Raw genomic sequence first — 16275 nt, 5'->3', positions numbered from 1 at the left:
ACCTAATATTAATAACAAATTATAGTATCCTATAATGCATACAACTTTTTTTTTTATTATTATGAAGGGTCTCAGAGTGTGTGTATCCATGTAATTCAGAAATCTACCAAGCTGGGAATTTTCTGGAGACATATTATTTCATTAGGAAATGCCAATTCATTCTGAAGGGTTTTCCTATACCAAATGAAATTTCTAGTTAGAGAGAACAACTCCCTAAACCAGTCAATAGCTCAGTCATAAGGGTACTCACCTGCACTGTGGGAGACTTGTCTTCCAAATGCTCCATGTTCTGCCTGGTATTCTTTTCTGTTCATGTTATGATACTTTGCATAGTTAATTACATGTTCACTGGGCTGCAGAAATATATTTTTACAGTCTGATGATCTGGATACTTCTCTAGGAAGTAGGAGACCCAAGTGAAAAGTCCCCATTCTGTCCAGTTCACTAGGAAGACTTCAAGCTGGCTGAACWCCTGGGTGAATACACTGCCCAACAAGCTATTTTGGGACAGATCCTACTTTTTTTACCCTTGCCCCATAGATTTTTCAGAAATTCCCTCTTTCACAGATGTCAAGAGAATCCAAATGAAAAAACTTGAGGTTTATTTGGGCAAAACTCTCCTGGGAGCTCTTGGGCCACCCCGAGTACCATGCAGCACCCTGAACAGCAGGTCACATGGGAATCTCCCTTTCAGCACTTAATTTCAAGACAGGACTAATATGACTAGATTATGCAGGCTAAAAACTTCAGCCCGCCATGGCTGGGTCTACCAGATTTCCACAGCTCTACAAATCTACTTGGAACAACATACACAGCTTTTTCATTCAAGTTCTACCCAGAAGATGTAATGCCCCTTTGTTTCTCTTCAGGGATGTGGCCAGAAATTCCCCATTTTCCTTGCTCCTTCTCATCCTCAGTTAAATAACAACAACAACAACAACAAAAGGAAGAGAGATCTTTGGGATCCTCTGCCCTTCAGAGCACACTAGATGGGCTAAAACATTTTTTTTCTAATACATGTCCATCTTGAGGCACCTCTGAGTTCACGACTCTCAGACTTCCTGTTTCAGGCTGCATGCAAATGCAGTGAAAGTACTACTCCATTAAAAATATATATATATATTTTGGCTTATGTTTTCAGGCTAATCTTTTAAGCCCAGAAAACAAGAAACATAATATACAGATATTTCTAATGCAAATAGAGAACTATGTATTAATCATAGGAATCTAGGAACTGGCAACCTAAATACTATTACCAATACTTTATTTCTTCTTATTATATAAATTCAATTTTTTAAAAAAGGAGAATTTTGATGAGGAAATTAAAATCGGGTATCTAAGGACCATTGCATTCCAGAAGTCAAATAGAAAAATATTGTTATATATATTTAAATATAAATGTATTTTTTCTAGTAGCTTGTCTTCTCTTGAATCCTGCACAAGTGTCTATGTCAAAAGGTATTTGTCAAAATATATTATTACCATTCAACTAGCACATTTACAGTCTCAACTCAAAATCTTATTTTTATTTATAAACATTTCTTGTATTTCTAAAAYACTTAACAAGTTGTCTCTGCTGGTGTTTTTTTCTCCCTATGTATCTCCTCCATTTTTTATTGCTACTGTATTTTAATTAAAATATCTATTAACTGCATTCCAGGAATGAAGCTAGAGGTTGAACTAAGAAAAAAAGTTAAGTATTGCATTACTTTTCTTCCCTTTTTATGCTTTTCTTTTTTAAAGCAGAGGGGAGAAATGGAAAATTCATAAAGTGAAATAATATTTGCCTACAAACAAGGGAGAGACTTCTGCTTCATAAGGCTCCACTCTTGAGAGAACATAAAAGGCAAGTACTTCATTCATGTCATTTATTCTACCATTAGAAGTTTATTTCAAGGAGTAATCTCTAACATTAGTCAAAGGTGAACAAGGAGATATTCTTAGTGGACTGAACATTGGACAATATAACTTTGGCTTGGTTCTATTCCTGTCTGCTGCTGTCTTGCTGAACGACCTTGCTTATGTTGTTTCAAGTCCGTCTTGTATTTTTGCCTTCTGAAAAATCAAACTTGAAGTATGTACTGGTTTTATAAAATGTTTCAATATCTGTGTACAGGAGCTGCATAGATAAGGCATTTTGCAAGCATTTAAGTAATCAAGTAGCTTTATATTACTAGTAACCTTTACATCTGGGCATAGATACAGCCCAGATATGGAGCTATCATATGAAGGGAAAGAAAACCCTTTCTGTTAGAACGAACTTCTACATCTCTCAGCAAGAGATCTCTTGCTGCTTAGTTTGGCAGAGCTGTGCAATGGAAAGACACATTCACATCACCAGAAGAGCCCTGCATAGTGTAGCAACAAAAAGAATTTCCACTCATTGTTGAATGGAGAACCAAAGCCAAGTAAAGCTAGTACAGTAATAGTGATATTTTTTCTGTTTCCTATTTTTCAAGCAATTCCTATCAATATAATACATCTGAGGCATATGAATTCTAATCGATGATAACAATATATACAAAAAGCATTTTCTCCAAGAAGTTCAGCCTTCAGTAACTTCTTTAAAATTAAAGGCAATGCCTCAAGAACAAGATTTAACAATTCAATATAAATCTACAGATTATTTGTCATACTTGTCATTTTTGCCCCAGTGGAATTATAGTTTCAGAAACCCCAGTTCTATCATTTACAAGAAAAAACTGGCAGTATGCCACAATCACAAAGAGTTCACTTTCTAGAACTACCCTTGGTAGTAAAAAACTAAAATTCACCTAAAATTTATAAGAAGAAAAATTGTGGATGAAGACTTGGAACTGGACGAGATTCTTCTAGAAAAGGCAATTATATATGGTGCCTAGTTTTCAGAGGACTGGGTCACTCACAATTCTAATAGAATGCTTCAGTATTTATACAGGTAAATACATGTAAATACATCTGTACATACATCTGTAAATACATTTAAATACATCTGTATTTAAGACCTGCATCAAAAAGAGAAAAAAAGAATGACTTATTAAAGATATGAGATCTATTTAAAACTGCCACATTAAGAATAACCCACTAAGTTATTTTCCATTAAGTCAGGCAAGTTTTGAAAGCAACAACTGAACTTAAATCAGCTCCTTCTGTCAAAGACATTGTTCTCATATGTGGTTTTAAGAACTTTGGATGACAGCAAGTTAACCTTAATTGTTCCTTGTTTAGCTTGCACCATTTAAATAAATAACACATCTGGTTTTCTAGATATAACATCTTTATATGTTTCTCCTCTTGCACTGGGAGGAAGAAGGGCATTTGTCTACTAATTTGGCTCTCTGTACATGGGAAATGTTATTCATCACATAGAACATGGATGCAATTAAATAACCATATTGAGATCTGCTGTTCTGTTTCTTAAAGGACAAAGTTAACCTGAGCTGACTTTGTCCTTATCAAAGTGTCCTTAACCAAACTGGCAAAGTTCAGCTGAATTGCTGTGGCTGGTATTGCACACCCAGATTTAGGACAAATGAGAGAATCCAAATGGTGAAAAGAATGATAAGAATTTCAGGAAACAGGGCTTATGAGTGAAAGTTTGGTTTGTTATGGAAAGTTTGTCAACCATACAGAAAGATATCCAATTAAACAGAATACCTTATAAAGGTTAATAAACAGGTTACCTTATAAATTTATATATAAATTTATCTTATAAAATTTCTCATTACTGGATTTTTTTAAAAAAAGATTATAGACAGGTATCCCTCAGGTATATTTGATATGTACTTAATCCCCAGTCAGAGCAGAAGGCAGAAAGAGTCAACATGATCAAGTATGGCTGCTAATGGTTCTATATATTTTACTTCTTTCTAAAAGTTAACTTTGTCTTCCTTCCAAAAAAAGTTTTTTTTTTTTTTTTTTNCAGTTCACAAATTTAAAAATATCAACTGCGCTAAACTAACTTTTCCTCTTAGAATAGGAAAGTAACACATATGTCTTGGGGGCATCTATCTTTTCTCACTCAGAAGTAAATTAATTTGTCCACGAATTAAAATAAATGTACAGATCAGTCCTTGAAGAAATCCAACACTTTTTTATTCCTAAGACCTTTGGCAGAATAAAGCAGACTCACTAGACTTAAAACTCATTGAAATAGCATACACAAGCTTTGTTCAAATGTATCTGTGCAGCGTTTGTGGGGTTTTGGTACTATTCTTTAAAAATGACCACCTTTTTTCTTATTCAGTTGGATTGTTCTTATTCACTTTCCTTAAAATTTCCACCTATTGAAATAGCTTTTATTTCTATGGATTCCCAGGATATCAAGGCATTACCTTCAATAAAATGATTTTTCTAAAAGAAGAAAGTTCCCTGGTCATAACAGAAATGAAGTGCAAGGTCACCATCAACAAGCACAATGACTTGCACCGCTCTGTGCCCCTGTCCACCTCACGACAAGCCAATTGACCCTGACAATATTTTAGAGCCTTTTCCTCTAGGAAAAATGTCAGGGACTGATTTTCTCAAGGATTTCATTTTAGGCAAAGGCAAAATGCAGCATTTTTGCCATGGAGGACAATGGAAAACCTCCTGAAAGCAGCATTTCCTATGAAGAGCAAGCAGTGTACACAAATCTTGTTGATAAATTTCCAGTTAAGAGAAAAAAATACGCAAAAATAATCATTAAGCCTAAATAACTAAGATTCAGAAATATTTAATGAGACAATTGTCTCCTTAAACATATTCTCACCTAGTACTGAATAAAAAAAAAAAAAAAAAAAGAAGAGAGATATGGCTGATAGAGCAACAAACATTAAAAGATATGTGAAGGAGGAAGAGAAAGGCTCTGAAGTATGTCTACCAGTGAATCCAGCATGCAGCATTCAGAAAAAGATGTACTGAACAACAGGAGATAGGAGAGGATCTGTTTGTGCACACTCACAGAGTTTTTTCTCTCTTTTATCAAGTCCACATTTCTTAAAGAGTTTCACTGCATTTCCAAAATCCCTCAGTTTTGTAAATCCTGCTTATTGGGGTAGCTAAATTAGCTCTGTAGCACTTTATGGCCTGGAGTCATTGATATCTACTCTCAATTTTAATTTAAGGCAGATTTTGCCAAGAATATATGCCAGCACATTAGAAAATTGTTAAATGAATCACTTGAGGCGAAATTACTTCTTAAAATATGGTGCTTGGTCTGAGGTAATCACAGGGTGTTGTGGCTGTCACAGCTACACTCTATTAATGATATAGCACCAGACCAACTGCTTTCATTTTTGGAGAGGCCCCAAAAGGTGGTATTGAGCAATAGCTTTTCTGTCTAGAAACCTCCTATGCTGGGTAATGCAGAATACTCCAAGCTTTTCTGAATCAACGTGCGTGAGTCATTGTGGTTCTGTGGCCAAATACCAATGCAAAATCCCCCAGCCCTTCCTCTGCAACTTTAGTTGGATATTGCAMTCCTGTCCCCATCAGTGCAGTTTGTGCAGTTTTGCTGTGTGATGTTGAACAGCTGCTTAATGTCACTGTAGATTCATTATATTGCAGTGGCAGGTGAAAGGAATTGTGCACTTCAATGTAATTCTACATGCAAGTGACATACTACAGCTTTCTGAAGACTAGCAATATGTTCTTAAAGTCTTCTCAGGACCTTCTGAGAAAAAGGTACTGTAAAAGTAATAATTTATTAATATTTTATGTTGTATATCCTTACAATATCCCTGCCACAAGTTTGAAACAAGCACAGGAACACTGTGGAGAATCGCAAAGCCACTTGAAAATTTTTGAAAAGCAATTCTTACAGCCCTACAGAGTACTATTATAATCCCAGTGTCACTAGTTTGTAGCAAATCTAAATTCCTATTTCAAGAAAAAAGTCAATAATACTTTTCCTCTTAAATACTCCAATTTGGCACAACTTTGCTGAGTTAAGTTATAAAATATCTGTTAGAAAAGGCCAATTGCTTCCCAGATTATAATTTTGCACAAGTAAACATTTTTCTCAAACTTGCTAGATACTAGAAAAAATTGCAAAACCAAAAATTTTACTGAAATTTTTCAAACTTACAGCTGTAACACTCTGCCAGTATTCTGTGGTATATAATGAACAATAGCATATTTATATGTTCAGAAGATAATAAAATTTATGCAAGCCAGCAATACCACGGGAAAAAAATAGATTATGTCACAGTCAATTTTTGTACTCARCTCCATGCTGATGAACTTAATTGCATTAGTGTGTATTTTATTCATAGTAGTKTAGAGCAGAAAGTAGCTAACTGCCTATGATGGACATGGACTGTGTTATATAGCATTATTTAAAAGCAAATAGAGTCAAAAATTACTGATATTTTGCCTTTTATACTATCATATTCTGTCTCTGTGGATCTGTAGAAAATGAAACCTAAAGGAAATCTGAACTCATGTTTCCATAAGGACACATTGTATACTTGTGTTTGTTTCTTTTCCATGTTCAAGTAAATTGGTGTCTTAACATGTTCAAGTGAATTGATATTTTAATATAAGAGAGAGGGAGTGAGAGCCTGCAGAAATAAATGATCTGGTGCCTTTTTAATAATAGATCTATACTAGCAGAAAGGATGCTTCTTAATAATGTGTTAACTAGTGCATTAAGATCCAGCATGAACAAGATAATTAATACTCATTAGAAGTAGACTGGCAGATAGCAAATCACCCCATCTCAAGGAGGCCTCTAAACCACAAGTGTACTTCCCAAGGGCTTTTCTATACTTCCCTATAGCAAAGAGACACGTACCTTTCTAGTATCTGAATAACCTCATGGTAGCGCTTACTCTTTTCACTAATGAAACAAGCAAGTTCCAAGATTAGCTGCCTCAAGCTGGCTAGGATGTACCCAAACCTAGCACTCTAACTGAAGTTCATCTTCATCACCCATATATATTTAAACAACAATCTGCCTCATCTAAACTAGAATTTGAAAGTATGCCAGCAAGCATGCCTACATGGGTATATATTCTACAAAACAATTCTTTTCTTCAACTCCACTTCCTCAGTGCTCATGTGATTGTACACATAAAAGGTGAATGTAAGAAGAAAAAAAGTTCTAACATACCTTTTCTATTCCTAAGTTGTTGTTTTCCTGGAGGTAAATTAGGAACCTTTGGCTTAATCAGATCTTCATGGATTGCCATCTTTGGAGGAAAATAAATCTCTGTCATCAGAAACTCACCATCTCAGGTCATCCAGCTGAGTCACTGTACATCATTAAATACCACTTCAATACAAATGAGGCATTAGGAAGACTTGASAATGTGCTGTGCCATGCAAGTTTTCCTGGCATGAGAACAGACTTTCCATATCACCCACAAGTGATAAAATCATAGGTACTCATACAGGTTATTTCAAACCACTGTTGATAAAATCTTGACATATCATCACATTTTTCTGCACCAGAACCATGCCATAAAGCCAGACTACAGAAGGTACACTCATTCATAGGAACATCACTACCACAAAATGACTATTCTTGCTCTTAGTAATCATTTCACCCACTGTCTGACACAATTCTGTTCTTTTTACATGCAGAAAAGGCAGGCGTTACCTTTGTCCTTGTGAAGACAAACTTCCACAAAAAAATATTAACTATTTAATATTTTTAAAGATACTCTTAAATCAAGAATGAAGCTGAACCTCGACTTGGTACTTAAATAAACCATTTACCTGTTACAAAGAGTGGCACCACTGGTCCACACACAAGCAGGCAAAATAACTTTGAAAAAATGGGACATTTCTACAAACATGTAGGCTCTTACAACAATGAAAGCCTCCACTGTAAGTATTAAAAAATAATTTTCTCTAAAGGGGGAAAAAAGTAGCAGTATCTTGCCCTTGACACTTCTGCAAAGTTTGAATTATTTGGGGGAGGACCTTTCTCTATCACTTATTTCTTTTGACAGGAGATGCTTGCTTGCTGCTTTTGTATTTTGTTTCTCATTAGAACACTATAGAACTTATATTCTAATGTGAATCAAGTCAAACGAACTGAAAATTAGTTTCCTATATATCTCTATAACAAGGTCCTCCCAGTATGGTCAGAGGCTAGGAAAAAGTCTACAAACTACTGCTACCTTGAAACAGTTAACGCAGCCAAGGATTTTTCTGTGCTTACTCTATAACAATATGGAACATAACACAATTTTGCAGTGTCCTATATCCAACTAGTCCTTGCAATCTCGATGAATCCTAGAAAAAGCTGAACTGATTTTGAAATGTTGCCATCAAAGCATGAAAAGGCTGACTGAATACTGTGTGGAGACATCTCCCAAATTTTGGCAAGATTCCTTATTCATGTTTAGGAGTCATGTCCACAAACATGTTCCACTTGAGCAATATAAGCATAAAGTTGATGTTTATGGCTCTGCTTGTTAATTATGATAGTCCAAGATGTTAAGTCTACCTTTTCCACTTCTACCAAGATCTAAAGATCAACAGAATGTTGAAATCTAATGCTTCCACTCAGTGCCCTTTTGTGTTATGAACTGGAGGGTGGGACATTTCACTGAAACATACACTCTCGAGACACTGTGTTTCACTAATAGTCTATAGTCCATTATAGTTCATTATTTTCCAGTATACTCAAGCTGGAAATTTCAGTCTTTCCTACTTACTTTGCACCAGTTGCTTACCAGTATGATCAAATACTTTACCTTGAAATATCTATGATCTTAAGGTAAGCCTTGAACAGGGCACAAGTGCCTTCTTGGCAATTTGATGCTCAAATAATTTTCCATTCATTTACTCTGTAAAAACAGTACATTGCACTATGTTGCATTATTATGGATCTTATACAGTGTTTGATTCTCCCACATGGTAATAGTGAACTGTTAGGAAGAGTACCTTCAGATGATTAGATTATGAAGCACCAGGTGTGCTGTTTATCAAAAATTATAAGCCCGTTGATCCAGGTCAATACTGACTAGCTGGCCAGTGAAAAGACTGTTACTGGAAAATAGGTTTGCCATTCATCAGCGGTGCAGTTACTGGTTACTCAAGCTACTAGATATTGCAGTAATTAGTTATTCAAGACACTGTCAACTAAGAGCTATAGTCCAGCATGTTAAAACCCCTACTGCCCGTAATATTCAGAGAGATTAGATGGCTCAGGAAACAGAACCATGACCTCCAGAAAATGAAGGAAAAGGCTATGTCTATATGCACGACAGCTGACATAAGTGCAATCCACAGGTCCCTTGACAAAATGCGGAATACATTGCAAAACGTTTCCATAGAGGTATGCCAATTTAGCAGTGGCAATGAAGCGTATTTAGCACTGATGTTCATGCCATGCAAGTCAACCAGTGGAATTAGACTGCACTCCACCAATAATTTGATTACGTCATTGAGGACACAGATGGATGAGGACACAATGTACAGTTTATTCCTTCTCTGGAGATTTGAAGTGTGAATGAGATCACTGATTACATCCAGACTAGAGACACTGAGGCAGAAGCGTAGCATAAACATCTGCAGACTGGAAAGGTCTAGGCTACATATTTCTGTGTCTGAAACTGGGGTCCATTACCTAGAATGGACTTCTTATTTGGTAGGCAAATAAGGCAGGCTGCCAGGTGACCAGGTGCATGTCCTTAAACAACAAGGTTTTACAAAGTGTTTTTTCTATGTTTCGACCTTTTGTGTTTTGAAATATTTCATTTTCAAAGACTGCTAATTCTTCAATAAAAGGTTAGCCTATATACATATATTTCATTCACTGACCTTGTGTTTATTATTGTTATTCCTATTTTAAGGATAGGGAAAAGGAAGCAAAGAGAGAAATGACTTGATGTTTCCCCAAACATCAGAAACAATGCCAGGAACATAAACAGGTCATCTGCCCTACTGACCAGGCCTCACTGCCTTCCAGATGGGGAAACTGAAAGGGAACAGAAGAAAAAGACAACCTTAATGAAGTTACAAATTCGAACTGCCAGCTGGAGGTTTAGGAACAACACAAACCTACCAGAGTCAAAGGAAATTATTTTATGTCTGAATTTCTTTTTATTCAAGGATATAAAACCAAACCATCTACATATGAGAAAAGACTGATGTCACTGCTATACAACCAGACTGTCACTTTACATGACAAACTAGTTTGACATATTATAGGAGTTTCACTGAGGTATGGGTTTCTTGGTTGTATGGAAGAAGTTGTATTTGTGTGTTTATGTGCATGACTTCAGAATAAAGTGTCCTCCTGTAACATCTCTTAGGGAACTGATGGAGAGAGAAGAATGTTACCTAATAGTTAGGCAACACTGGATCCCAAATACTATACATAAATGAAAACTTCTGTACAAGGTGATTGACTACTAGCTTTGGAAAGAATTGCCAAAGTATCTGAGATGGCCTGAAATGAAGTAGAATAAAAAGGCAGAAAGAGAACAATATGACCTGAGATGCAGAAGAGGCTTGAGGAAGGAGAARAGCACTGTTTAAGGAGCAATGAGAGGCATAAGTACCCTGAAAAGTTCAGGCATCTTCAAAATTTGTCATCTGGTCTTGTTTTGCTCCAACATACATAACGCTCAGAATAGCAATAAGGTCTAAATTCAATTCAACAAGGTCTAAATTCAATTCAAGAATACTTTCTTTTCTTTTTCTTCAATTCAAGAATGCTTCTTCCTGCAAAACTATCTTTTGCCTGTACAGTTTTAAATGTTTCGTTATTTTTGGTAACTAATTATAATTTCAGAAATCACTGAAATTTAGGCAGCAAGAAGAAATTACAAACTAACTATAAACAACTTTCCTTCGTGCTCTGTTCCCCTACAACCCTCTAGAAGAAAAAAGTCAAAAACAAAGCAAAAGTGGTGCAGAAAACAGAATGATGGAAATACCCACTTCCTGTACACTTTCTRTTTGAGAGACACACACGTTCAACTCGGTGCAGAATACAAATAAGGCAGTAAGTGTATTGCCTGTCACCTAGAACAGCACACCAATAGACACATGCTATTGAGATGCAGAGTTGTTCTTATTTTCCATTTATATTACCCATCACATAAATGTTCTTTTTCAGAGCTAGTAGCCAAATAAAAATAGACAAAACGACACAATCTACTTTTTAACTGTGCCCATTCTATTTTAGAAATGCTTACAGCAACAAGCTCCATAATTTGAGTTTATCATTTGGTCCATCACATGATCTACATGAGACTTGTAGTCCTGGTCCTTGGACACATACAAAACAGTACAGAAAGCTCCATATTCTACTGAAGGATGATAAAACATTTTAGTAGTTTAGTAGTTCCCACTTTTTTTTTTCCTCCCTTCTTGTAGTAGCAGCTGTTTGAAACTCATGAAGTTGAAATGTTAGAGTAAATGTTGAAGTGTAATGCACAGAAGATGGCAAGGTAGAACACATTTTTCTTCCATTTGATTTTACCTATGCCTGTGAATGTGTGCATGCATTCATCCACAGACAAACAAGTGTGCAGAATTTCAGTTCAGCCAGCATTTCAACCAGTACCTTTTCAGTGCTTGCACTCCTTGAGATATCTAACATAAGTAACTGAGTGCTGGGATTATACTAAGAAATTAAGGTCCTGCACCTGTATCCATTCAGGAACAAGGATCTGTCAGCAGGGACTCAACTTCAGCATTCGTCCCTTAGACTGATTTAAAGATTATGGCCTCTTTTCAGTCTCAGTTGAAACCTTTAGAGTATAAAAGGAGTCTCTCTTTTCTAATAAGTTTTCCTAAGCTTTTCCTAAAAGTTTTCCTAAAGTAAATTGCTTTATTTGTGGTACCAAAAAATGTACTTTATTAGAAATCTAAATTGCATTATATAATATGGAGATATGGAATTAGCCTCTCTTTTTTTCCATTAGTCTAGCTGTCTAAATATTGAGAAAATGAAAATTGGAAGATTTTTCTAATAATCTGGAAAAAAAAAAAAAAAGTTTGACATACGTTTCCTCTAAACTGATACCTGAAAAGTATTATTAACTTATTTCAGAAAATACACATCTTAACATCTGCAATGTAACAGGCATTTTTATATTGCTTGTATATTTTTATTATTGGCTTCCTTCAGGGAGAATACAAAGAAATATGCAACTTTATTTTGCATTCTGTTTTGATTAAAAAATTTAATTTAATTTAAGAACACTCAAGGCAAGATGAAGCTACTGACAATACACAGTACATATATATGAAACATGAGAAAAAGTAGAGTAAAAACTTTTCACAACCCTTTTATCTTTCAGTAAGCAGTTATACTTGAAAACTGTTTACAGATTTCTTAAATTGTAAAAAAACCTAACTAACTAAAAAAGTTGACTGAGTCCTTAAAAATGACAGGGTTCATTTTTTAAAAAATACCATACTAATAAAAACTAAAGAGAGTTGTGACTTTCCCCGTTTGAACTCTAAAAAATACATACTATCTCTGAAGTAGTAAATACTTTGTCATTTATACTGTGCTGCATTCACTTACATGTAATCACATATTTTCTTTACAAAATATTCCACAGGAGTGCCTTCCGAGGTGAGATGTTACTCAAGGTGGGTAAATGTAAATTATCTGGTCCTCTGGTGGCGGGAGGGAAGTCTCTGGATTAGTACTATCTGTCTATATAGGGGATTTTACTTTTAATTTCAACCTAAATACCTAGATACAAGTCAGTATTATCTTTCTGTTGTGTTTTATCATGAAATTACAAATGTAAATCAACAATCTTATGTTTAAAGGATTTACTGGAAAAACACAGTTCAGAAAATACAGCTGTTGTGCCAGAAACAGATACAATGCCTTGAATGTGGTTGCATTTTAGAGAGATTAATTTATAAAATAAAACAACCAAATGTAACATAATTCTAGAAAACTCTTAGATAAAAGAAAGATTCTCCTAAGTACTGATCTCAGAACTATGAAATTTTAAATCTAAATGTTAATGGCAATGAATATTCTTTCACAATTTGAAAAATATCCAGGAAAAAGATCAAAGCCTCTATTTAATTTTTAACATGCACTTCAAAATTTCATAATTTGTATTTTTGATTACATTACCACCTGTTACATATAGTAAGAAACACTACTTGTATATTCATGTTTATTCGTATACAAATCGTTATTTCATTACCTCTTGCATTACACTGATATTTTTATCTGCATATTTAAAAATGAATATGGATTTTAAAAATATCTTCTAATTTATTTTTTAAAATGCATATTTGGCCTATTATCTCTCTCACTATTTATAAGCATTACAAAATTATGCACATTAAAGAAAAACATACTCCTTCTCTCACTAATCAATGTTGCACAAAAATCTAAACCTCCAGCTATTTCTGAATAGCTAATACTTCAACAAAATGACCTTTTTTTTCCTACCTGCCTTTTCTATCACAGAATTCCCAAAATAAAGGAATAAACAAAACCTGAGCCTGCTGCTTGCAATATAAAAGCTGATTACTGGGAAGAACTCAAAGAAAAGGACTTTATTCAGACTGAGAACATTAAAAGCAATTCAAACTTTCTGGATTACATCATTGGAAGCAGTAGGTAATTTGTTCCAATTGATGTCATTTGCTCACATAAAGCCATTATTTTACAAAGCACCTTAACATATTTGTACTTTCTTTCTTCAACACTCTGATCAGACTTACTTTCACCTGACACATCAAACACACAGGAAAGACAACACAAAAAATCAAGTCTGGAAAATATATTTTTGCCCAAATCAAATTAACACATACAATGCTGCAACATATATATTTTAAGTATCCCTTTGTAACTGAAAATGTGAAAAGAATTGTCTACATTCTGTTCATACAATGACCTTGGATAACTTAGATCTGTTCTTGTGGGATTTGCAACTCTTTTCCTAAATGGATTCAAGATGAGGTAATGCCATTCAAAAGGGGCTGAGCAGTGAAATGTTACATGTAGAACTCAGATATCCTGGCCCCAGTTCTAACCTCTGTAATTATATTTAACTGGGTCAATGGAATTTCTCAACTTCCATTACTTGCTTCTTTGCTTCTAGATTTRAAAAGTGCCAAGTTCCTCTGGATAATATATTGATACGTAATTTTTCAAATTAATACTAGAACTGCAAGAAATATTAATATGTGCAATTGGCACACGGTGAGTTATAATTTTGCTGCTCATCTACAGTGTGGCTGATAAACTGCAGTGCAATAAACTGTGCTTAGTGTATTAGAGAAAAGGTAGGCCCTCATTGTTTCACCATGTCGGTAAGATAGCCACCCAACTGCAAGTACTGTTTTTAATTACCAAATGATATTGCCTTTTAAAAATGCTTTAAGCAAAAGAATCTGTATCAAACAACGTCAGATAGTAACTTATTTAAAATGATCCTAGGGTCAATTAAAATCAAGCAACTTCCCTGCATACCTTTAGAACTGACTCAAGTTGGGAAAAATACATTCTGTATCACTTGATCTGTCAAAAAGAACATTTGGAATTAGCAAATCTCTAGAATAATAGTGGCCCAGTCAATGCAAGTAGTAATATAATATATGCTCATCTTGTGCATGTATCAAATAAAACAGAGGGGTTTGGTTATCTGTTTCAAGCTATTTACCCCAGAAATACATCTTTCTAAGCTTCTAAAACCTCAAAACACTGAACTCTCGTAAGTAAAATCCAATAGAAAGTGATGTTGATCCATATTAGGCAAGATAGCTATAAATATTYTTACAGATATACAGATTTAGATAGATATATAGGTAGATAGATATATGAAAGCTTCATACTCTCGTGTTTTCTTTGTACAAAGCAACACAGAAAAACACCAGTTAACAAGTAGAAGTCTCTAAAATACAGACTTTGAAGGTTTAAAACAATTTATGAGTCTTAGTTTATCTTTGGTAGAGTTCTTCTAATTTTAAATGTATACATCTTGTTTCTTAAAAAAAAGGACAAATTCAGAAAGAACAACAGAATTAATAAAATTTTTCCCTTACCTTTTTCATCCTTGGTAAGTCATTTACATTTTTGTCCACGCTTTGAATCCTGTTTAAAAATATTTTTTTTAAACTTAACTTTGGAATGGCATGCCTATCAATATTATAAATCACAAAWGTAGCACAAATAGCTGTCCTTGTACACAGACACCATGAAAAAAGGCACTTACTTATGGTTACAATGCTGTATCTTCTTTAATAAGAATAGAAGTTTGTAGCAGAGAACAGCACGAAGCGTGTAGAACAGGCATAGTACTGAATATTCTCTCTAAAGTGCAGATGGTATTCAAGCAGATTTTAAGGTAAAGATTAAAACTGAAACTTCATTCACTCCTCATTGTTCCTCTTTTGAGAACACACATACACAAGAAGACATCAAAGAAAAAGAAACACCAACACCCCAAACACAGTCACAGAGCACAAGTTATTTGCAGTTACTCACACTGGGTGATCAAATGTTAACTATCTAAAATATGTGTAGAGAGAAGCACATTAAAGACATTATTTTTTTCTGAATTGAGCATGAGTTGACAGCCCCAATTAAAATTAATACTTATATATGTTCTGCTATAACGATTTTTTTAAGAGAACATCAGAATTAATAATTCTGCAAGTTATATGAGTAGTGAAATGTCAAAATTTTATATAAAAAAGTAGTGTAAACATATTCAGAAATAACCTTTTCTTACTTATTTTCCCACTGGAAATCAGTGTTTACAGAAGTACAGTAGAATTCTTTGCAATTGAGGTTATATATCACAAGCCAGCATGCCTGGGACATTTCCCCTTTGCAATTAAACCTTAACTTACCTTGCATAGTCAAAAACAGCTAGTGAAACTAAGCTCCTAGAAATCTGAGTTCTTTTGTCCACTATCTCTTAATTTATGTGCTTATTTTTCCATTCTGCTGCCATCTGCCGGCAACTAGTTCATTCTACAAAACATCAGACAGCATTTGATAGTCTCCTGTTGTATCGCTTAACACTGTTACAGTATGAACCTTATTTTCCATGTTCTTTAGCCAACCAATCCGGTACTATTACATTTCCAGGTCAAAAATTCTGAACATCATCTGACTCTATTTAGAGGTCAACATGACTTTTCGTGGCTCTGAAAAAGCATGCCTCTAAAACACCAAGCATAAAAAGGCAGCATTTAATATTTGCATCTTTTAATATACTGTAATTTTTGTTTCAGGTCATTGAGAGTTTAATTTTTTTTTAAGTACCAGTAAACTGTCTGAATCTCTTATTTGTTATCGTCAAAGTACATTATTTCATCCTGAAGTTTATATGCAACCACTTCCTCTTGAGGTTTTTGTGC

At 34.6% G+C, this 16275-nt stretch overlaps 1 protein-coding gene across 16 annotated transcripts in view; it reads right to left on the bottom strand.

Annotated features, from left to right (window-relative positions):
* LOC146595337 (uncharacterized) overlaps positions 1-15828 on the bottom strand; it is a 206295-nt gene extending 190467 nt beyond the window's left edge. For 12 of the 16 annotated variants that reach the window (XR_014895950.1, XR_014895946.1, XR_014895948.1 and 9 more), the window contains exons 1-4: positions 15763-15807; positions 15123-15297; positions 14953-15001; positions 9736-9892 (exon numbers count right to left, since the gene is read on the bottom strand). The gene's annotated coding sequence lies outside the window, so the exon portion shown is untranslated. Of the gene's footprint in view, positions 1-9735; positions 9893-14952; positions 15002-15122; positions 15298-15641; positions 15709-15752 lie in introns of those variants that run through there. The other 4 variants (XM_085305869.1, XM_085305872.1, XM_085305870.1 and 1 more) reach the window with 4 other exon arrangements.
* Positions 15829-16275: the final 447 nt, after the last annotated feature.

Source organism: Rhea americana, unplaced genomic scaffold (assembly GCF_003343005.1).
Source record: "Rhea americana isolate MKP2758 unplaced genomic scaffold, rheAme1 scaffold_228, whole genome shotgun sequence".
Taxonomy (NCBI): domain Eukaryota; kingdom Metazoa; phylum Chordata; class Aves; order Rheiformes; family Rheidae; genus Rhea; species Rhea americana.
The sequence above is the reverse complement of the archived record's forward strand: the minus strand, read 5'-3'. Positions and strand labels throughout refer to the sequence as shown.